Source organism: Rattus norvegicus, chromosome 1 (genome assembly GCF_021556685.1).
Source record: "Rattus norvegicus strain SHRSP/BbbUtx chromosome 1, alternate assembly SHRSP_T2T, whole genome shotgun sequence".
Taxonomy (NCBI): Eukaryota; Metazoa; Chordata; class Mammalia; order Rodentia; family Muridae; genus Rattus; species Rattus norvegicus.
Window position 1 is genome coordinate 45,397,140 of NC_141534.1, and position 23,783 is coordinate 45,420,922.

The 23,783-nt window shown below is 40.9% G+C and overlaps 2 protein-coding genes across 4 annotated transcripts in view; one reads left to right on the forward strand and one right to left on the reverse strand.

Moving 5' to 3' along the window:
• Positions 1 to 23,783, forward strand: part of Oprm1 (opioid receptor, mu 1) — a 253,689-nt gene that overhangs the window by 222,368 nt on the left and 7,538 nt on the right.
• Positions 1 to 23,783, reverse strand: part of Ipcef1 (interaction protein for cytohesin exchange factors 1) — a 202,924-nt gene that overhangs the window by 133,404 nt on the left and 45,737 nt on the right.

Consider the following 23,783-nt stretch of genomic DNA (forward strand, 5'->3'; position numbering starts at 1 on the left):
AGAAAGTAGATCAAGACTATGGCTTTGCAACAAACACTGTATTATTAAAGGAGGCCGGTATGGTCTCTACTTTGAACTAAGAATAAAAGTTTTATTACATGGATTTGTAGGTTCATGAGACCTAGCAGCAGTGTTTGATCTGAATAATGACATTTAACATGTAAAGGCTTATCACTTTGAAGTGTCAAAAAAAAAAAGGAGACTAGGGTGAGTGACATGAAAACATTTGCTACGTAAACCTGATAACACAGTTCAATCATTAGATCCCATGGTAGATACAGAGAACAGAAACATAAGGTGGTCTCTGATCTCCACACAACTGCGGTGGCACTCATGTGCCCAGACTCACACACCGTATACATAAACAATGCACACACACATACATGAACACGTGTACACATGCACACACACCATATACATTCACATACACATATACACAAGCCATGCATGCAATATACTTGCACACACACCATATCCAAGTGCATACACATGCACATACACCATATGCACAAACAAACGCATGCACACACATACATACCATATGCATACACACATACTTGAATACACATACAATAATGGTAAAAAAATTGTAAAAAGATCATAACTGTGATTTAGAAATAATTTTCCAATTTAAATAAAATGTGGGCGAGGCTCACTCTCCTTTGCCTGAGCCTTAAGTGAAAACACCAGAGTGCTGAACTAAGACTTCTAAGCACAGACAAACTCGTAACCCACTTATTCTCTGAAATAACAATGTTAGCATTTGATAGAGCATTAGAAGCCTTTACATGTTAGAAGAAATAGGCAGATTTATAGAAAGTTGAGAAATATAGGTAAACTTGGTATCCTTGTTAACCCGGAAACCAGAGAAGCATGGCAGCAGTGGTCCTTCCTCCTTAGGGTGTAAGACTCAGTCACCAAAACCATGCAGTTGACATAGCAGAGACCATTTTCCCTTGACTGACACCTGGAGCATTTGTTCAGCAGGCTCGTGCTGCTGATGGGCCATCACAGTGGCACCGTAGAAAGCAAAGAGAACACTCGTCCTGGCTCCTGTGTAAAAGCATGGGACATGAAATAATCCATTTGCTTTGCCAATTAACATGAAATTTCTCCTGTCATGCCAGAGCAGGTGTGAAGAAAGCAAATACAGAGTGACCTGCCATTAGAGTGTGCATGGTGACATATCCTAATGGGTATGCAGGGGTGCAGGTGGTTTGGATTGATTCTCCAGGAAACTGATGGAAACCAACGTGGTTTTATACTAATTACTTCCTCCTCTTCCTCCTCCTCTTCTTCCTACTCCTCTTCCTCCTTCTCCCCTTCCTCCTCCTCCTTCCCCTGCTTCTCCTCTTCCTCCTTTTTGGATTTTAATTTCAGTTCAGTCTGTTTTCTTACTTCAGAAAATTCTCCATTTTGGTTTTCTCTCTTCCACTCACTTTGCAGAACATCTTTTCCTTTCTCTCCACTGTGGCGAGGAATTGACAGATGGCTATGAGAATTACAGGCTTTTTTATAAAACAGAAAAAACTGTGATGCTTAAAATTACTTTATTTTCAACACCATTAGAATCCTGGAACACATCATCTGAGGAGACTGGCAGGCTCCTTCCTGCCTTCTCCATGTATTCTCACACACACACTGCCAGCCCTGACAATCAAAGCTCCACCTCTCAGCTCTCACACACATGAGTGAGAGAAAAACCCTTCTTGAACTCAGTGTTAAACTTTGTTCCCCGTGATTGTTGGGGGGAGGGCAGCAATGGGGGGAGGTTGGGGAGGGGAACACCCATAAAGAAGGGGAGGGGGAGGGATTAGGGGGATGTTTGCCCAGAAACCGGGAAAGGGAATAACACTCGAAATGTAAATAAGAAACACTCAAGTTAATAAAAAAAAAAAAAAAAAAAAAAAAACTTGGTTCCCTGCAGACCATATCGCCAGAGTAATAACAAAGTAGCTAGCTGAAAGGGATCCCAAACAAGCCTTCTCTGTTGTTCCCTGAAAGGATCTACCAATACCTAGCACAAATAACTGTTGGCCATGGTCTTCTGGGAGGCACGAGGCTCCTCTGAGTTGCTCAGCTATAGTCATTTCTTGCTTTTCTGTAGGCTTCCAAAACTCTTAACTCAAAGGTTAGAGTCTATACCTACAGCATACTCATTGGTTAGAACAAGACAGTACCTGCCACAGGCTGCACCCCAGCAGAAGTTTCTCCTGTTCCCAAGTTGGAACCTAGTTACCCCCTCACTAGTGTGAAGTACTCTCATGGGCATAAATACTCAATTCTACAAGTACTTACATAAACAAGCCCTCAAAAGAATAGGTATATTCCAGCCCTAGACCACATTTGTATATACACTCAAACGCACACAAACATACTCTATGGGAAGTCCTTGTTCGCCAATGCACGCAACCTGTAGGTAACTCTGCGTTCTCTTTGCTAGCTCCAGATCCAAGGGACTTGGAACTTATCACACCAAGATCCAAACTTATTGTGTGTTGAAGTCCAATGTGAGAGGTGGGAACTCAGGGTGTGTCTTTAACAGTTTATATCTGCCCTGTGTTCTGCATTGCCTAAGAAAGAGAGTTCAAAGTCAGGGCAAGGTCACAGAAAGCACTGTCCACAAACAAGTGACCAAGTCTCAGTCCACTAAAGACTCTCTCCTGGTTCCTTCTTGTTCCTACCATGGTAGGGTACCGAATAGCACTGTTTATTTCACTGAAGCCTGGAGACAAGAACAGATGACAGACTCTCGGGCAGGTCGAGTATGACATACAATATCCCTTCTCTTTATAACTTTACATTCCCGCCCCAATTCCTCCACAGGAGTGATCGTCATGTGTTCTCTCCATAGAAGAGAGTTTGTTTGCTTCTTGGTGAAATCGCGGCAGTGTGTGCACGCTCTGAGGAGCCAATCAATCTAGTTCAGACTTGCTTGTTATCACTTGACTCCACAGCCTTTGCACCGGGACAAACAGTCCCTGTGTAGCAGGGGCTTCTGCGACTGAGGGAAAACCAACATAAAACCAACCCCTATCTTCCGTTCATTACTCCAATGTTGAAACTAAAATTCCTCTTTTATCTGGTTAGTTCTTTTCTCCCCATAAACGGGCTTTGTGGCTGTGCAAAAGCAGAGTCCAGTGCAGTGTCTGTTAGTAGGGAATGTGGAGGCCATGCAGAGCTAAACCTGTGTGTGATCGGGGGAAGGGCTGCCCTAGTTAAGGATGGGTCCACTCCTGATTCAGATAGGGGCATGGGATGACGCCTGGCTGTGCTCTCGGTCTTTTTCAAGACTTCACCACAAATCTGTGTGATGACATCCCCTATATATGTGGAAGTGAAGACACCCCTTTAGTGATACCTACCACTAACCAGTTTTCAGAGTTAATGTAATACCCAGAATTAATCTGTAAGCCCCACTTACCCAAGGACCAGATAGCCTCCTGGAATGCTGGGAGTTGTAGTCCTTGGAATAGAACAAAAGCCTCTTGGAAAAGTATGGAAGCCTATAACTTTGTCTTAATAAACCCCTGAAATAATAAACCCCTGAAATAAACCCCCTTCCCACTCAACTTGGAAATTCCAAGGAGTTGTCTTGACCAAAATCCATGTATTGGTCAGTATTTAATAAGGCTTACTTCAAATTTGGCTCAAATGGTGGAATTGGTTTTTCTCCAGGGATCCTCGGGATTAACACTGGCTAGTTAGAATACCAGAATTCATACTCAGGTCTTAGACTTCAGAGGCCCAGAACCGTTTGGCCATCAGCTGTGCTGTCCCCTTCAGTATTCTCTGCCTTTTCTCCTTCTTTGCAGTAAGCTTGGGTTTTCTGTGAGCAATAAATCTCAACACACTCTTACCTATGGGTGGCTTTAACAATGAGCCAGCTCAGACATACAGGAGAGGGTGATACATATGCTGATTTGTGTAAACCTTACCTCTGATTAGGAATAAGTAAAGGTAGGCAAGCAATTTATTGATAAGACACCCAGCATGACCCGTAATTAGATGCTTATCCAGAGGGCTACATGTGGGATCACAGGTGAGCTGTTACGGGGTAGAAGGAAGGATTTTGTTGGGAGAACATAACCTCCTAGGAGACCCTATAGAGCCAAACATGGATTATTCTGGTGTCAAATGTCCTTTCAGGGATTTCATTTAAGAACAGTGGGGTTGAAATCCTAGCTGAGCAGGCTACGAAGTCTAATGTCTCCATCTTCCTGCTCTGTCAACATCCCTGGTGCAGGGATTTAAGACTTCTATTTGCTGCCTAAGGTGTACTCGTGTCTCCTCACCTCTAAAGTAAGAACTAAGAGACATTTTTGTTCTTCGGGATGAACTATTCCAATAAACAAAAAAAAAAAATCTTCACATCTTCCAAAATTCAAATAAAAAAAAAAAATCTATAGGATCCTTGAGAAACAGCATAGTTTTCTGTAGTCATAATGTGTATGAAGAGACACCTAGTGGCAACCCATGTAAGTACAAAATTTATTATAGGGACAAAGGGGTGACCCTTCGAATTCTGTGAGTTCATATGGATTTGAGGCAGCACCTTCCAAACTACTAGAACCATAAACCAAGAAATAGAAAAATCTGTAAAAGTGCGTTTTGTGTTTATTTCTGAAGAAATCGTTTGTTCTTTTGTCTTTTGGATTTGGCTACTGTTCTGAATCAAGTCTGAGAAAGTAATACGGACATTGTAATGCAGACAGCACAGAGCAGCTTACAACTGGACACCCACCTCCCCCTCCCTTTCCTGTATGCATTTGTGCTGATTTGTGTTTTCAGCTCTCAGCAGACTCTGCGGGTGAGATTTTCCATTTGTCTATGGGTCGATTTATTCTGGTTTGCAATTGGGTAAAAGCCACAACTGGGTTTATTTTCCACCTGACTTCCTGTGGTCCCTGCAACTTCCTGTCGTGCACCCACTACCCTCACCCTTCACTCCAGCGTGCACACCCACTCACCCCCACCCTCACTTTCTCCCTGTGCCCACCTTCCTGCTTTTAATCGACAACTCACTCTTTCTCCTTGCCCTCCCTAATTTCATTTTAACCTCAAAGGTAAAAGTCACAGAATATTTTTTAAATCTATTTTTCCTCTATGACCAATTAATGTTCAGTTGTATTCAACTGCAATTTGTATGATCTTGTAGATTCAAACTCATAGGAATTTTTAAACCTTCTTTGTATAGAATCTCTATATATTTTTCAGACTGGTCTGGAACTCAGCCTCAGGGGATTCTTTCTGAGTCAGCTTTCGCAGTATTTGGGACTGGGCCACTGCACCCACCTTAGTTCACAGGACTTCCCTTAGGTTCACACGACCTTTTGCTGCTTGCTTGTTTGCTTGCCCTTCCTTCTCTCACCCTTCCTCACTCTCTTCTTTCCTTTCCTTGTGTACAAATTCTCAGGTTCAAACCCACCCCCCACTTTACCACTCATAAGATTTTACATCTGGAAGAGACCATTTCCTCTGGTGAAAGCTGAACTCAATCTCAAAGTCCAACTATTCTGAGTGCCCTTAGACTGAATAACAGGTTTGGTTGTTATTGATGAGGAATGAGTGCCATCCTAAGCCCTGTGCTCTTGTGTCAGAGAGGTGAGCTTATGATGCCCAGCAACACAGAGTGGGTGAAGGCTGCAGGTTCCAAAGCCTGACTGATTTTCCTATTTGTGTGCTACTGAATTTTAAACTCATAGAGTTTGCTTTATTTTTTATAATAGTTTTTAAATGCTAGATAAGTTTTACCTGGAGGGCTTATAGGGTCAATAATTTTCTAAGATTTCCTGAATATAAATTTTTAAAGTAGATTTTATTTATTTAATTTTTGTATGTGAGTACACTTCAGACACACCAAAGAGGTTATCAGATCCCATTACAGATGGTTGTGAGCCACCATGTGGTTGCTGGGAATTGAACTCAGGACCTCTGGAAGAGCAGGCAGTGAGTGCTCTTAACCACTGAGCCATCTCTCCATCCCCTGGATATATTTTTTAAAATTTCAATTAGAATTTTGACTTTTACTGACTAGGACATGCAAAAAAGGGCAAGGTTTTATAATGTATGCGTGTGCGCTGGGATGTGCACGTGCGTTTCAGAATAGATTCTCAGATGCTAGACTGGTGGGCAATGTGTCCATATTAGATTCATTAATACATGTATCATTTGGTTTATTTTTACTTAATAACCCATATCCAAATGTGATTTTGTTGAAGTTAATGATTCTAAGTTGAATACGCAGCAAGTTATGAGCTGCAGCTGGACGGTCTTGGTTGCATTTCATTCCCCATCATTATCCTCCTGGAGTTCCACTCTATTTCATTTTCTCAGAAACCGCTTTCCTTATTCATTTTCTCCACAGCTTTCCACATTGATTTCTGCCCCTGTTACGGTTATTTCTTTCTTGGCTTTGCTGTTTTGCTGTTGCTCTAATTCTGTATGCTGAAACATAATTGTCTTATTTCTAGCTATTCGGTAGATACCTCGGAAGCACACATTTCCCACTAAAATCAATCATGGCCCCAAAGTTTTACATGTATTTCAATAAAGATCAAATCTAAATGTTTCCCATTTCAGTTACTTTTAACCCAAATATTTGTGTGTGCGTGTGTGTGTGCGTGTGTGTGTGTGTGTGTGTGTGTGTGTGTGTGTGTGTGTGTGATTGCTTCCAGGAATGCAGACATTTAAGTTATGGGAACTCAAGGAGTTGGCTCAGTTTGTGAAGTGCCTTCGGAACAAATGCTAAGACCTGTGCTCTATGCCCAGATTTCATGTACAAGCTGGGCATGGAGACATTCACCTGTAAACCCAGCACTGGGGATAGGGGTGGGGTCAAGACAAGGCAAATCCTGGGACCCCTTTAGCCAATCTAGCCAGAACTGGATCCCCAGGTTCAATGAGGCACCCTGTCTCAAAAAATAAGATTACAGGTGGTAGAGGAAGTCTCCTAAAGCTGACCTCTTGTCCCCACAAGTACATGCACAGGTGTGTGTACTGGAATACATACATGTACACACATGCATGTACCCCAAACACCATAAAAGTGAAAACATATAAAACTAAGTCGTCATCATTCATTTATATAATTCATGGATTTTGGTCAGACTAAATACTCTGAGGTCCATGTGTTTTAAAACAAATGTTTGTGCCGGACCTGAGTGTGTATTCTGTTTTCTAACCTGGGATTCTATCTTAAGGGTCTGAAGTCATTAATCTCCAACGCATCTCTGGTCCTTAGCATCTTCTTAAGCTATTCATTTTGGAGAATTGTACCATCTTTGTTGAGTTCTTCCTAGCTCTCTCCAGCCCTAAGAGCCATGGCTATTAGCAGGGCTTTCTATTTCGGTGGAGAGCTGAGGGGCAGGATCTCCCTGTGTAGCCCTGGGTTAAGCTTAGCTGGTTGAAACATACCAGCCCATACATGATACTGGAATAATTGTTATTAATTTAAAGCCTGAAACTTGACCCTTATCTGAAACCATGTCAAAATCAAGTGCTCATTGATAATAGATTTAATATGGACAGAGAAAGACGAATATTCTAGAAGACAAGGCAGATATCCTGTGACCTTAGAGTGGTAGAACATGTTGATAATCACTATTGGTTTTCAGTTGATAGTCATGGCACCCCTGAATTCAGTTGTACTTTCTTTAGCTGCTTCCAATGATGTTAGGTAGAATAGTAAATTTATCCATAGACATGTAACATATATACTCTGAGATATGTGTTTTCTTGGGCATTTGGTTTTCGTATTATTCCTTACATGGTGAAACATTACTCAATTTAATGTAATGACCACATATTTTGGTAATTTTCTATGTTTACATGTTACTTTTAATTACCCATGTTTAAGATTCTACATGCCAAATTCTATAGTCTGAAAATATTGGAAGTCTTAATTTCTTCTTTTTTTAAATCATCATAGCTTTGTCTAATTCTCTTACAAGCATCTGCAATACTGTATTGTTGAAGAGTAGCAACAAGTATCTTTGGCTTATTCCTGATGTCAAAGGCAAAGGTCCTAACTCTTGTTCATCATCTGTGCCATAGGGGATGAGGAGCCTTGTTCCTGATAATGGCCCATATCAGGGATCCACACAAGGCCTGCTTAGCAGTCAAACTGACACTTCTCTCTGTGGTTAAGTTTGGCAGGGTGGTTCGAGCTAGAAGGTTGACTGCTGAGATCATGCTTTTAGTTATGCACCTAGAGCTTAGGGTCCCTAGGCTTCTTCCCTATCTGATGTGTCAGCCCACCCAGATCCATGCCCAAAGTTTGTGTCTATCTGAAGGGCGTCCTTAGAATATATGGACTTTGAAAATAAGTTCAGCTTTCACTAGAGGAAATGGTCTCTTGCAGATGTAAAATCTTATAAGTGGTAAAGTGAGGGTGAATTTGAACCTAACAATTTGTACACAAGGAAAGGAAAGAAGGAAGCGCACAAAATGTAAAAGAGGCTTTGCCTGTTGGGCTTAAGACCCAAGCACTGTGCTTGGCACATGGTCCATCCCATTTGATGGTTGAATAACAGCTTTGGTTGTTATTAGTGAGGAATGAGTTCTACCCTGAGCCCTGTGCTTGCTCTTGTGTCACATAGGTGAGCTTATGACAGACAGCATCACAGGGACAGGGAGAGGCACTTCTCACAGTAAAGGAAGCTGGCAAGGTATAGAACTGAGATGCTTTGGATAAACATTAAGAAATGCAGGTCTCTGTGCAAGTAAACAAACAATTTTCTTCTCAATTATCCACCTTTTTAAATCTGTTCCTATTAAACTCAGTAAGTTAAAAATGCAAAATCAGGGGCTGGCACTAGTTGCTCTTACAGAGAACCATGGGTCCAGAACTACCTGCCACTCAAGGCCCAGATAACCCACTGCCCTCTTCTGTCCCCTCTCCCAGCTCCTTCATGCATGCGGTGCACATAAATTCATGCAAGCTTGCATCCATACACACAGGTAATAAAAATGAATAACCATTTTAATATTAAATTATTACTAAAACATTCAAATAACTCAGCTACTTAGTAAAGTATAAGAAGTGGTATGCATGAAGGATTTGGGAAAGTTGTATGTAAATGCAAAACTTTAAATGTCATCCAAGAATAAATGACTCCTGAAGCTTCTACCTACTTCTCTCCTTCCTCAGTTTTCTGCATGTTAGGAAAGGCAGTGTGAGCCAACAGTCCTGGCAGAGGTAACACATGTCACTTACAGTTCAGAGAAGGTTAGCCTGCTACAAACTATCTTCCCCATGATGGCAAACCCTTGAGGTCAATTACTGACAAGATGGTGCCACAAGATGGCAGAGTTTGCCTCAGCACATATCCTGGGTGGACTCCAAGGCTGGGATCTCCTCACCAACTGGCACACTGCCTGAATTTCTTAGCCATTCCATGTGAATCAGAAATAAAGGTTTGTTACGCTGAGCTTCTCAGATCTGGGGGTTAATTTCAGTATCACCTCAGGCATCTACCAAGAGATCCTTGTGGTTTATTAATTATTAACAAAACTCCTGAGATTCTTGTTAAGATCTGTTTATGATTTTTTCCTGTGTAAACTGACACCCAAGGTAGTTAACTCCCTTTTTGTGATTTTATTGGGAACAGTGCTATTGTTTTTCACAGAGGATAACAGGCTAAATAACAATGGAAATGTCAGAGAAGAAGAAACTTTTTGGACGCTGAGAACTTTACTCTTCCTCTCCAAGTTTCTTACATCTACAAAGTAGTACAGAATTTTTTCCCAGAAAAGAAAAATATGCCATATTCATTTGCAGAAATGACTTCAAAAGATTTTGAGATTTCCAATGAATACTTTGTAAACTGGATTCTGCCCCTTTGGAAGCTATTTTCATAATTTTGAGCTGAAATTTAGGAAGGAAAAGATTTTGTTCACTAGAAAAAAAAATAACCACACAAATGTTAATCTGACATCAAGATAACCTAAACAGCTTGCAAATTCTGGTTTTGAGGAGCAGTCTCTGTGTCTCTTTAGCTTGTCTCTTATTGCTTTGTAACCCAGCTGTCTCGTTCCTATTCATAATGTCATATTTTGTGGAAAATAGGCATATTCAAGGATAAAAAAAACATATGTGGACATCTATCCCTTTATCACCAGCACACAAGCTTTTAACACAAAGTTATTTTAAAATAGATCAAGAGACCTTGGGATCCAAGTTGCTTCTCTATTAAAGGAAAGAGACTTGGCCCCAGAAATTCAATTCTGGAAAAAAATCCGCTGGTGTCCTAAATCACTTGGTAATATAAATCAAATCAAGTGGGTCTTAGAACATAACGCTGATAGACACAACGAGAAAGACAGCTAAAGAAAAACATAACCCTGTGTTCATAACTGCACTCTCGCAAAACTCACAACATTCACTGCCCAGCAGGAATATGTCAAAATAATTAGACAGGCATTTTATGGTTAAGAATCCTGGGAAGGACTCAAATAGTTGTGGGCTGAGAAACATAGACAGATGTGAGTGAGAACTGAATATGAATCACTGGCTCCCACTACACATGTTTAGACTGGGCAAGCTTCCTTCACCATGGCTGACTGACCTCCCCTACGGATGGAAATCACTACAATATTTTTACATTAGCTTAAGGATGTTTCATAAGCTTAATGGCTGCCCAAACTCCATCTCTTGGAACCAGTCAGCTAAAAAAAAATATTCAAACTACTTTTTCATAAACTGCAATCCAGATCCCAGAGATAACCCCGTGTCACAGCTCTCCATGACCAAATTCTCCCCAGAGAGAGCTGGTCTCCCAGGAGTGCTGACACACCTAAGTTCACAAGCTCACAGGCTAATAGGAGGGACAAGCTCTAGTAAAAGACAGCAGGACCAGCTAACACTAGAGATAAGCAAATGGCAGAGGGCAAGGGCAAGTATCTAAACAACAGAGAGCAAAGCTACTGAGTCATCAGAACTCAGTTCTCCCATCACAGCAAGCCCTGGGTCCTCCAGCACCAGAAAAGCAAGATTCTGATTTAAAAATCACATCTCATGGTGATGATAGAGGACTTTAAGGACATAAATAACTCCCTTAAAGAAATACAGGAGAACACAGGAAAACAGATAGAAGCCACAAAAGAAGAAACACATAAATCCCTTAAAGAAATACAGGAAAGCACAAACAGGTGAAGGAATTGAACAAAACCATCCAGGATATAAAAATGGAAATAGAATTAATAAAGAAATTACAAAGGGAGACAACCCTGGACATAGAAATCCTAGGAAAGAGATCAGAAGTCATAGATGCAAGCATCACCAACAGAATACAAGAGATAGAAGAGAGAATTTCAGGGGCAGAAAATAACAGAGAAAACATTACACAACAATCAAAGAAAATGTAAAACGCAAAAAGTTCCTAACCCTAAATATCCAGGACACAAAGAGAAGACCAAACCTAAGGAAAATAGGTATAGATGAGAGCAAAGATTCCCAACTCAAATGGCCAGTAAATATCTTCAACAAAATTATAGAAGAAAGCATTCCTAAGCTAAAGAAAGAGATGCCTATAAACATACAAGAAGCCTACAGAGCCCTACATAGACTGGACCAGAAAAGAAATTCCTCCTGTCACATAATAGCACAAAACAAAGAAAGAATATTAAAAGCAGTAAGGGAAAAAAGTCAAGTAACAAACAAAAGCAGACCTATCAGAATTACACCAGACTTCTTACCAGAGACTATGAAAGCCAGAAGATTCTGGGCAGATGTCATACAGACCCTAAAAGAACACAAATGCCAGCCCAGGCTACTATATCCAGCAAAACTCTCAATTACCATAAACAGAGAAACCAAGATATTCCATGACAAATGAAATTTACATAATGTCTTTCCACAAATCCAACTTTACAAAGGATAATATATGAAAAACTCCAACAAAAGGAAGGATACTATACCCTAGAAAAGGCAAGAAAGTAATCTCCTTTCAACAAACCCAAATGAAGATAGCCACTCAAACATAATTCCACCTCTAACAACAAAAATAACAAGAAGCAACAATCACTGGTTCTTTTTTTTTTTAAAGATTTATTCATTTATTATATATAAGTACACTGTAGCTGTCTTCAGATACACCAGAAGAGGGCATCGGGTCTCTTTACAGATGGTTGTGAGCCACCATGTGGTTGCTGGGAATTGAACTCAGGACCTCTGGAAGAGCAGTCGGTGCCCTTAACCGCTGAGCCATCTCTCCAGCCCCACAATCACTGGTTCTTAATATCTCCTAGCTCAATGGACTCAACCCCCCCCCAAAAAAAACATATATAGACTAACTGACTGGACATGTAAACAGGACTCAGTATCTTGCTAGGAAACACACCTCCAGGACAAAGACAGACACTACCTCAGAGTCAAAAGCTGGTAAAAAAATTTTCCAAGCAAATGTTCCAAGAAACAAACTGGAGTAGCCATTCTAATATTGAATAAAATTGACTTTCAAACCAAAAGTTATCAAAAGGAAAAGGAAGGACACTTCATACTCATCAAAGGAAAAATGAACAAAGATGAACTCTAAATTCTGAACATCTATGCTCCAAATGCAAGGGCACCCACATTCATAAAAGAAACTTTACTAAAGCGCAAAGCACACATTGTACCTCACACAATAATATTGGGAGACTTCAACACCCAACTCTCATCAATGGACACATCGTGAAAACAGAAACTAAACAGAGACACAGTGAAACTAACAGAAGCTATGAATCAAATGGATTTAATAGGTAACTATAGAACATTTCACCCTAAAACAAAAGAATAAAACTTCTTCTCAGCACCTCAAGGTACTGTCTCCAAAATTGACCATATAATCTGTTATAAAACAGGCCTCAGAAAAATATTGAAATAATCCCATGTATCCTATCAGATCACCATGAACTAAGGCTGGTCTTCAATAACAACAAAAAGGACAGAAAGCCCACATACACATGGAAACTGAACAAGGCTCTACTCAATGACAACTTGGTCATGGAAGAAATAAAGAAATTAAAAACTTTTTAAAATTTAAAGAAAATGAAGCCACATTACCCAAACTTAGGGGACACAATGAAAGCAGTGCTAAGAGGAAAACTCATATGAGTGCCTCCAAAAGGAAACTGGAGAGATTACATACTAGCAGCTTGACAGCACACCTAAAGCTCTAGAAGCAAATTCACCCAAGAGGAGTAGATAGCAGGATAATCAAACTCAGGGCTGAAATCAACTAAGTAGAAACAAAGAGAACTATACAAAGAATCCATAAAGCCAGGAGCTGGTTCTTTGAGAAAATCAACAAGATAGATAAACTCTTAGCTAGACTAACCAGAGGGTACACAGACAGTATCCAAATTAACAAAATCAGAAGGGAAAACAGAAACATAACAACAGAAACTGAGGAAATTCAAGAAATCATCAGATCCTACTACCAAAGCTTATACTCAACAAAACTAGAAAATCTGGAGGAAATGGACAATTTTCTAGACAAATACCAGGTACCAAAGTTAAATCAGGATCAGATAAACCATCTAAAAAGTCCCATAACTCCTAAAGAAATAGAAACAGTCACTAAGTCTCCCAACCAAAAATAGCCCAGGACCAAATGGGTTTAGTGCAGAATTCTATCAGACCATTATAGAAGACTTCATACCAATACTGTCCAAACGATTCCACAAAATAGAAATAGATGGAGCACTACTCAATTCCTTCTATGAAGCCACAATTACATTTATACTGAACCACACAAAGACCCAACAAAGAAAGAGAACTTCAGACCAATTTCCTTTATGAATATCGATGCAAAAATACTCAATAAAATCTTGCAAGCCAAATCCTAGAACACATTAAAATGATCATCCATCATGATCAAGTAGGCTTCATCCCAGGGATGCAGGGATGGTTCAATATATGGAAATCCATCAATGTAATCCATTATATAAACAAACACAAGGAAAAAAAACCACATGAGAGACAAGCAGGTAGATCAATGGAATAGAATTGAAGACCCAGAAATGAACCCACATTCCTGTGATCACATGATCTTTGACAAAAGAGCAAAACCATCTAATGGAAAAAAGACAGCATTTTCAAGAAATGGTGCTGATTCAACTGGTGGTCAGCATGTTCATCAAGCAAATTAATCCATTCTTATCACCCTGTACAAAGCTCAAGTCCAAGTGGATCAAGGACCTCCACATAAAACCAGATACACTGAATCTAATAGAAGAAAAAGTGGGGAAGATCCTTGAATATATAGGCACAGGGAAAAATTTCCTGAACAGAACACCAATGCCTTATGCTCTAGGATCAAGAATCAACAAGTGGGACCTCATAAAATTGCAAAGCTTCTCTAAGGCAAAGGACACTGTCAATAAGACAAAACAACAACCAACAGATTGAGAAAAGATCTTTACCAATTCTACATCTGATAAAGGGCTAACATCCAATATGTACAAAGAACACAAGAAGTTAGACTCCAGAGGATCAAATAACCCTATTTAAAAATGGGGTACAGAGCTAATCAAAGAATTCTCAACTGAGGAATATTGAATGACTCAGAAACACCTAAAGAAATGTTCAACATCCTTAGTCATCAGGCAAATGCAAATCAAAACAACCCTGAAATTCCACATCAGTCAGAATGGCTAAGATCAAAAACTCAGGTGACATCAGATGCTGGAGACAATGTGGAGAAAGAGGAACACTCCTCCATTGTTAGTGGGATTGTAAGCTGGTACAACCACTCTGGAAATCAGTCTGGAGGTTCCTCAGAAAATTGGACATAGTACTACCTGAGGACTCAGCTATACCACTCCTGGGCATATATTCAAAAGATGCTCCAACATATAACAAGGACACATGCTCCACTATATTAATAATAACAGTCTTATTTATAATAGCCAGAAGCTGGAAAGAACCCAGATGTCCCCCAACAGAGGAATGGATACAGAAAGTGTAGTACTTTATACAATGAGTATACATTTATATCCAGTTATTAAAAACAGTAACTTCATGAAATTCACAGGTAAATGGATGGAACTAGAAAATATCATCCTGAGTGAGGTAACCCAGTCACAAAATAGCACACATGTTATGTACTCACTAATAAGTGGATATTAGGCTAAAAGCTTGGAATACTCGTGATACAACTCATGGACCGTATGAAGCTCAAGAAGAAGGAAGACCAAAATGTGGTTGCTTCAGTCCTTCTTAGAAAGGGGGAACAAAATACTCACAGGAGGTAGAGGGTAGGAGGGACTTGGGAGAAAGAGAGGAGGGGGAGGGAAAACAAGTACAGGATCAGGTGTGGGAGGAGACAGGGATGATTTAAAGAGGGTCAGGAAATTGAACAGAGGTGTGTAGCAATGGGGATATGGAACTGGGGGTAGCCACCAGAAAGTCCTAGATGCCAGGAAATCAAGAGGCTCCCAGGACCCAGCAAGGATGACATTAGCTGAAATGCCCAACAAAGGGGAGGGAGAACCTGCAGAGACCATATCCAGAGGTTTGGCAAGGCCCCTGATTGGTGTTAGGGCCACCCACTCAACTCCAAATTTTTAACCCAGAATTACTCCTGTCTAAGGGAAATATGAGGACAACATGTGAAACAGAGCCTGAAGGAAAAGCCATCCAGAGACTGCCCCACCTGGGGATCCATCCCATATCCAGACACCAATCCCAGACACTATTGTGGATGCCAAGAAGTGTCTCCTGAGAGGTTCAGCCAGAGCATGTCAAATACAGAGGCGAATGCTAGCAGAAAACCATTGAACTGAGAACAAGACCCCCATTGGAGGAATTAGAGAAAAGATTGAAAGAGCTGAAGGGGTTTTCAACCCCATAAGAACAACAATGCCAACCAACCAGAGCTCCCTGGGACTAAACCACTACCCAAAGACTATACATGGACTGACCCATGGCTCCAGCTGTATGTGTAGCAGAGGATGGCCTTGTTGGGCACCAATGGAAGGAGAAGCCCTTGGTCCTGCCAAGGTTGGATCTCCAGTGTAAGGGAATGTCAGGGGCGGGGGAGAGGGGGGAAGGAAGGGGTGGATGGGAGGGGTGGATGGGAGGGGAACACCCTTATAGAAGAAGGGGAGGGGGAGAGGATAGGAGGCTTATGGACAGGAAACAATATCTCTTTGGTTTGGGTTGCTTTACCCCTCCAGCTGGGTTTGTCTAAATGTTTCCTCACAATGAGACCAAGGTCAAACATTTGGACTCGTGGCTTAGAATATTTACCTTCTTTATATACATTTTAAGATTACACAACAGATTGTTCAAACGTTTTGTTTCAGTCACAGTTACATTAAATAATTGCACCCTGTAAAGTAAACAGCATCCGTTTCCAGTTAATAAAATCCTTTTGATGAGGATGAATGTGCTTTGATTTATACTGCCATTCCACTGAGGTAATTTTTAAATTATCATTTCTGTTTGAATGGAAATTTATGCACATTCATATAAGCAGTAAAACTGCTTCTGGGGCCAAAATTTAAATTTAGACATGACCTACCCATCCCCCTAAAGCAAGAAACCTTGTATTCTCATGCAAGTAAGTCTAAAGCATTTCCCTCCTCCCTCCATTGTGTTTCACAGCTCCTGTTCCCTCAGAGCAGCGCGACACCACCCTTTAGCTGAACAGTTTCTAACTGCTTTTTTTAAATGGTCGTGGTTAAACTACAGACAGCATCGAGTCAGTGGGTGCTGATATAAGATGCATATCAGCTGTATCAAACACTCGGTTATCATCTTCCCTTCATGTTCCTGTCTTTACATTTGATACAATAAAATCTCGCATCTCCACTTCTTCCCTGGAAAGGCTTAATGCCATGTCTCCCACCTTCCCCAAACAGAAGGAACAGCATTTCAGGATAAATACCAGCAACTCTACAAGAATTTCTTTGCATGCTAAACTAGACCATTTTTCCTCTTCACCTTTTACGTTGGTCCTTGTGAGACTTCCGTTTAGTTTAGGGTATAGTCAGGGAAGGTTTGGAAATGCATGCATGTGATTTGAGTCTCTAGGCAGACAGACCATCCAGGCAGAACAGCAGCGGGCTCCCATGCTGGATGGCTAGGACCCTGGCCACCTCGGGGAAGGAGAGGCTGTGGTTGTCACATAGGTGAGACTAGACACAGAATGCTGTCTTCCTTGTCTGAGTTCGGAAAGCTCTTAAAGAAAATGGGTGTTCTTTTTTCACTGATGAAAACTGTTCCCATCTCCAGAAAGCCTCTGCTAACATGGCAGACAAGGATCCATTCAGTCTCTCATCCATGTGCAATTTCTTTAACGCTCAGCAATTTCAAAGCTCATTTCAAAGTGAAAGAGTAATTTAAGAGGCCCAAGTAATGAGCATGACATTACTGTCCTTGTCTAGTGTCCAATTTCATAGAGAAGTCAGGACAAGGCCCCGAAATACATCCAAGGAGGGAACTAAACTGTCTTTGCAATATTCAGAGTTCTTCACATATAACAGCATTTTCTTTAGAATTGGCATATTATGCACTCCATTAAAAGAAAAACTTCTTTGTTCCAATTCTAAGAAAAACGTTCTAGCCCTTCATTTGAGTTGGACTTTAAGCCAAGCACAGTAAAGGAAGCTGCAGTGGGGGTTATGCTCTGAATATATAAATTGCTCCAAGAGAAATAGGTGGGAGACGTTTCAACTGTGAAGCCTGTGCTAGGATATACACCATTCTTCCTTCTCCTCCAACCCCCAACATACTCCTATTATCTTCAAATAATGAGAGGCTGCCTGCAGTTAATTTAATCACTGTGATTTCCTAAGAAATGAAGACTAATGTCTTTTGAAAATTACTCCAATTTTATCTTTGAACATGAGTTTAAAACTGTTAAAATGACTACTTTCAATAATATATTAACCTCCTCAAGGGGTATTAGTTATTCTCACAATCTTTCTAAATTAAAAAAATGATATTAGTGTCCTGAGTTTTTTTGTTCAATAAAAATACAACTTTAAGATACAATTACTTTTAACAGTTTTCTCAAGTTTAAACCCTTTGGGTGTCATTCCATCAAACATAGCCTGAAAAAAATTTTTTTTCTTTCTAAACACAAAATCAGAATGAATCCATTTTATTGTCTTATGTAAAATCAAGTTGAAATTAAGTAGAAGATAAATAGACAAAGGAGGATGGGAACAGGGAGATGATTCAGTCAGTAAAGTATTTGCAAGGAAACGTGAGGATGAGAGCTCTCTGCTTGGAACCCACAGCAAGAAGAGGGGAGGGGGCATACAAGGGTTTGTGATGTGTGTTTGTAATTCCAGATCTGAGGAGGCAGGGGCTGTGAGATCTCTGGGGATCCCTGGCTCTCTAGTCTAGTCTACTTAGAATTCCAAGACTGAGAGAGACCCTGTCTCAAAAAAACAAGGAGGAAGACACCTGAAGAATAATCAACCCAAAGGTTGATCTCTGGCCTCTATACATATGTTCATGCACACACACACACACACACACACATACACACACACACACACACAAATCTAGACTAAAGGAATCTTACAAGAACAGCAACAGTAACAGAAATAATAGCCAAGTGTTTGTTCTGGTAATCAAATAACTTGTGGGTGTACATGCTGAATGCTGGATATGCTAACCACTCTACTACTCATGAATGATTACCCACATGATCCCCAACCTTCTTCATACACATACATGCACATGCACTACTATGCACACCCATCCTTTCTGATGATTATTTGCACAGTGACTCATACTCCCTTTTGCCTCTGGAGAAGAAAACAGAGGAGAATGTGGGCCTGTGACCTCTGCATGAGGAGCCCCTGCCTCTTCCCAGGCCGCCACACTTCCTTGCTTGCTTTTTCTGTAGCCAGGGTCCCTTGTCCACTTCCAACACCAGCTTCCATAAGGGTATTTAATTTATCAGCCACATTTGGACATGTTTAAACTACAGAGCAGAGACATGTACCCCTTCTTCCCAGGCCTCTCAGACCCCATGCCTGAGTCCCTGAATTTTCTGAGGTGGCCCAGCATTCACCAAATACTCTCTGCCCCAAGAGGCAACCTCACTTATGCGTGTGTTAAGCAATTGCTTGTCTTTGCTGCAGGTTGATAGGCCATGACAAAGGTTTTCTTCCTTGCCACTATTCAGAATGCTAGATTTCTAAATAATTACTATATGAAGATACCAACAGTCTTGTCACTCTGTAAATTCTCTGCATGTTTGTTAAGAACAAAGAAAAGCATGAGCGAAAAGAAAGAGAAAAAAAACACAATATTAGACTGACCAGCCAGCAAGCCAGGCCGTGTAAGGAAGGAAGTTCAGTCGAGGGTACCAAGTGAAGAGAGGGTGAAGAAGACAAGGAGCTACAAACACGGGACAGCACAGCCACTCTGTCCTTTAGCCTGCTCTCGTGTATTTGAGCTCTAGAGTCTCTCGGGGTAGAGATTCTTAAGTACCATGTACCAACATTCAGAAGGGGGGGCAAGTTCTACAATTATTCTAACCTAAGTGTGTGTGGCACTTGATGACAATGATGGGAAAGCCAGCGGCAATGACTTAGGGCTCTGGGAAGGGATGTGATGAAGCCAAGAGAGCCTGAGACCAAGCATAGGAAAGAGGGAGAGACTATATATAGATGGATGCTAAGCGCATATTATACGATGACTCTGTCCTCTACTCTTCCTCCTTGCCCCAACCCTGTTACACTTTTAAGTGTTTGGACCTCCATGAGGCAGGCTCCTGACCCACCAGGAAATGCAGGGGGATAGATGTCCTCACATGACAATCGCTACACACAAGCAAAGTGCATTAGACCTGTCTTGACCATTCATCCTGAGTCTGTCGGAACTAAAGCATCTCTTTCACTTTGGAAAATTAAGTCATTTGGATATTTACAAATACATATTCACACTGTCGTAAACTTAAAAGTGAAAGAAAGCCCCTCATAAAATGGAACAGAAAGTAGCTTCCTCAAATCTGCAAGCAACCACTGTATACTGTGTACTGTCTCCTTTGCCTCTTCTGCACCTTGTGGAGATGTGCAGCCTAGCAGAGTTAGACTGATTAGAAGACTTGTGTCTCCAATGATTAATCTTAGTCATCTGAGTGGGTAGGGTTTAGGCTGGTACTCGAGCTGCCTGTCAAGTCACATCTGGACATTTGAGGAAACAGACCGGGCACTGTACGAACCTTATTCAGCACTCACCATGCTTAGTACAGCACCTACGAGCACCAACGTTCTGCAGAGTGATCCATTCTTACCCAAGCCGTTGAAAGACGGGCTCACGATGCAGAAGGAGGTGAGAATGCATTCATTCTCAGTGTTTGGAAACCAATACAAGAAACCCAGAAATAATCTGGAAAGCAAAATCAGTAATATCTCTGAGGCTCGATGAATGGGCTATCTCAAGAATGTCATTAGTGAACAGTTCCACATTTTTCAGGACAGAATGGCATAAGCGGCAGAGGGAAGAAATTGAATTAAAAATATACTATTCGTAAGAAAATACAGGGTTTGGGATCCTATGACTTGATTTTTACTTTTGACGCAGGAAGTTCTTGTTTAAAGAGTCTCACTTTGTAACATAGGTTGGCCTCGAACTCATTTAGTAGCCAATGCTGGCCTCTAACTTATAATCCTCCTGCATCAAAACACCTGGCTTTCCAACTCAGTTTTAAAGAACTATTAAATTTTCACCTAAGACGAAAGTTTGGGAAAAAATAAAGAGCTTTCCTATACACACCCCTTGACTTAACAGTTTCTAAGTTTTCCTTTTTAAAAAAATGCCCTTTACAGTTGATTTCTAAAGAATGATTTATTATTTTCAAATGATTTGAAGCCAGAAGCTTAACTTTAACTTTGCAAGCTGCTCCGGAGTCAGGAGTCGGGAGAGCTACTTTCGTAGTCCCAAATCAAGAGGACGTCTTTATTTATTCATAGAAGACTGTGCCCAGCTAAAACTGACTCACACCCAAATAAGGCAAAAGAAAAAGAAAGTAGCACTTTAAAAAAAATAAAAAGCAAGAACTGTTCATACCCCCTTCTTGTGGCAAAGAGACCCTATGACGTTTACTAATACCAGTGTTACATATGTGCGCATGCCCAGAATCAGAGCTGTAGCATCTGCTGCAGACAGCTCATGTGGACACTACAGTTCACCTCCTACAGCCAGGACCAATCGTAGCTTTTTTTGTTCTGTTTTTTAAAGATTTTATCTATGTAAGTACACTGTCACTGTCTTCAGACACATCAGAAGAGGACATGACAGATAGTTGTGAGCCACCATATGGTTGCTGAGAATTGAACTCAAGACCTCTGGAAGGGCAGTCAGTGCTCTTAACCACTGAGCCATCTCCCCAGTCCCCGTTTGTTTTGTTTTAATCGGTTGTCTGCCCCAGCACAGCGGGATGTGAAGCTGAAGGAGGCTGCCCTGACCAATATAACCAGCAAGAGGGGGGCATCTCCACGTCCACAACTGCCCCCTGGTCTGTGCAGAATGCGATTACTCAGGCAAAGTGGTCAGGCTTTTGTTTGTTTGTTTTTGTTTTTATTTTGTTTTTCTCTCTCTTGTGATTTTCTTTCCAAAAGTCAAGTTCTGTGCCTCGATGGTTTATCAGATTCATTGGATGGCTCAGTTTTTAAAACATGAAGACCCGTTTCTCTAAGATGTTCAGGCAACTTGTGCCAGTGTAGACCCATGAGCATTTCATCGGCTTTCCAAACACCGTTTGCAGGGTGGAAGGCATTTCTCCCCTAATAGCTAGTTGTGCCTGTCGGTTTGCTTTAGACTCCAACAGGAGAAAAATGTCCAAGTGTATCTATCTGCGAGAATGTCTCCAAGTAGGCTTAACTGAGGTGGGTAGACCCGCTCTGCAGGTGTTAAGTGCCCTGCCACAGCCTGACATCCCAGAATGAGCCTCTTTTAGGCTCAATGCTCATTTCTCTGGCCCCCATCTGTGGGCACAACATGACCGGCTGCCTTGGGCTTCTACCACTCCGCCTTCCAAACCATGATGCACTGGACCCTGAACCACCAGCCCAAATCAATTGTTTCTTCCTAGATTTTGTCAGGTATTTTTGTGCCCACAGCAAGGAAGGTAAGGAACAAACCATGATCAGTGCTCCATGTTCCTTCCAATGAAAGAACAACCGTTTATTTCACAAGCACACATTGAAACACATAGCAAAATCCAAAATACAAAACTAAGTGAAACATAAAAGTATTACTAGTTAAGATGCCTCACTAAGCCTCAGGAAATATTCCTCAACTAGTTCAAACATAAATGTAAGGCTAAACTGTAGCTCCAGGGTACAGCACTTGCTTCATATCTGTAGGGCCCTATTTTTGATCCTTAGAAATACACACAAGCACACATGCATGCATACAAGCACTCAAAGTTATTTACTGAGAAATGTGCTTTCCTTTACCAAGCAAGCAAAGTATAGCCCTTCCAAAATATAAATCCAGTCAAGAATGATGGTTCCCTCCTGTAGTCCCAGGATTGCTGTGTTTGAAGCCCAGAACACAGGTGAATTCTAAGTCAGGCTAGGTTACACAGTGAGAGCTTGTCTTAAACACACAAAATTACATATATATACGTGTGTGTATGTGTGTGTATGTGTATATATGTGTGTTTGTGTACGTGTGTATGCATATACACATATATAATATATACATATGTAGTATATACATATATACACATTCATATATTCATGTGTGTATTAAATTATGCCTATGTGTGTGACACATAATCAATTTCCCATGAGCTTTGCAGAACAGACATTTCACGTTCTTTATTAACTATTCTTTTACATGATCAGTAAACATTCTTTTGGGCAATAACAATATAGATAAAAGGTTAGATATTTGGTCGTATAAACCATAAAAACAATGGTTATAAGCAAGGAATTGGTTCAGTGAAATGACCTTGACATCTAGCCATGAAGAAAAGACACAGAGCAACTGTCCCAAGGGCCTCCATGTGTAACTGGTTTACAATCAATAAAATTCATAAAGCACATTAACTCACCCACTTCCTGAAGCATACACTTTGCAGTTAATTATCTTTGGGCAGGCACAAAAAAGTCCTCCCAATTACAGCTAAAATATTTCACTGTGCTAAACGTGTTGTAATTGAAATAAGCATTATTTTAGCTACATCGATCTCTGAGGCTAAAACCCATTGTACCAAGTGTAGACCATATGGGCTCCTCAGTCTATTGGTACTGTAACAAAATACCAGAGGCTGGGGAATTTATAAACAATAGAAGCTTGTTTGGCTCATAGCTCCAGAAGCTGGAAAGTTCCAGAGGTGGCATGAGGTTTTAGTCATAACAATGCAGAACAACACTACGCACACACAGACTCAAGACAGGAATGATGAAGCCAAACATCTTGCTTTTATCAAAAGCCCACATCTGAGACATCAAATCCATTCCCTAGAACAGCAATAGCACATTCATGAATTTCGTGACTAGCCCATCTCCTAAAGGCTTGACTCCTAACACCAGCAGAATAATATACATGAGAAACACATCAATATCCTATTCAGTATTCTCTATAGTCTTATGCAGTTTACCTATGGGCAAGCCCATGTCCCAGAGAGTTCCAAGTGGTGCTTTTTCAGGTGCGTCCTTGAGACATTTGCTCTGTTGGGGCCGTATGGAAACACCACATCTCTGGAATTGAGATATTGTGATTTTTCCAGAAAAGCATATCCCCCTCTCCCCCTGCTGCCTACAAACTTGCAAACCTGGCGTCTCCGCTACATCATAAGGAACATGCTGGTTCTCCCTTTATC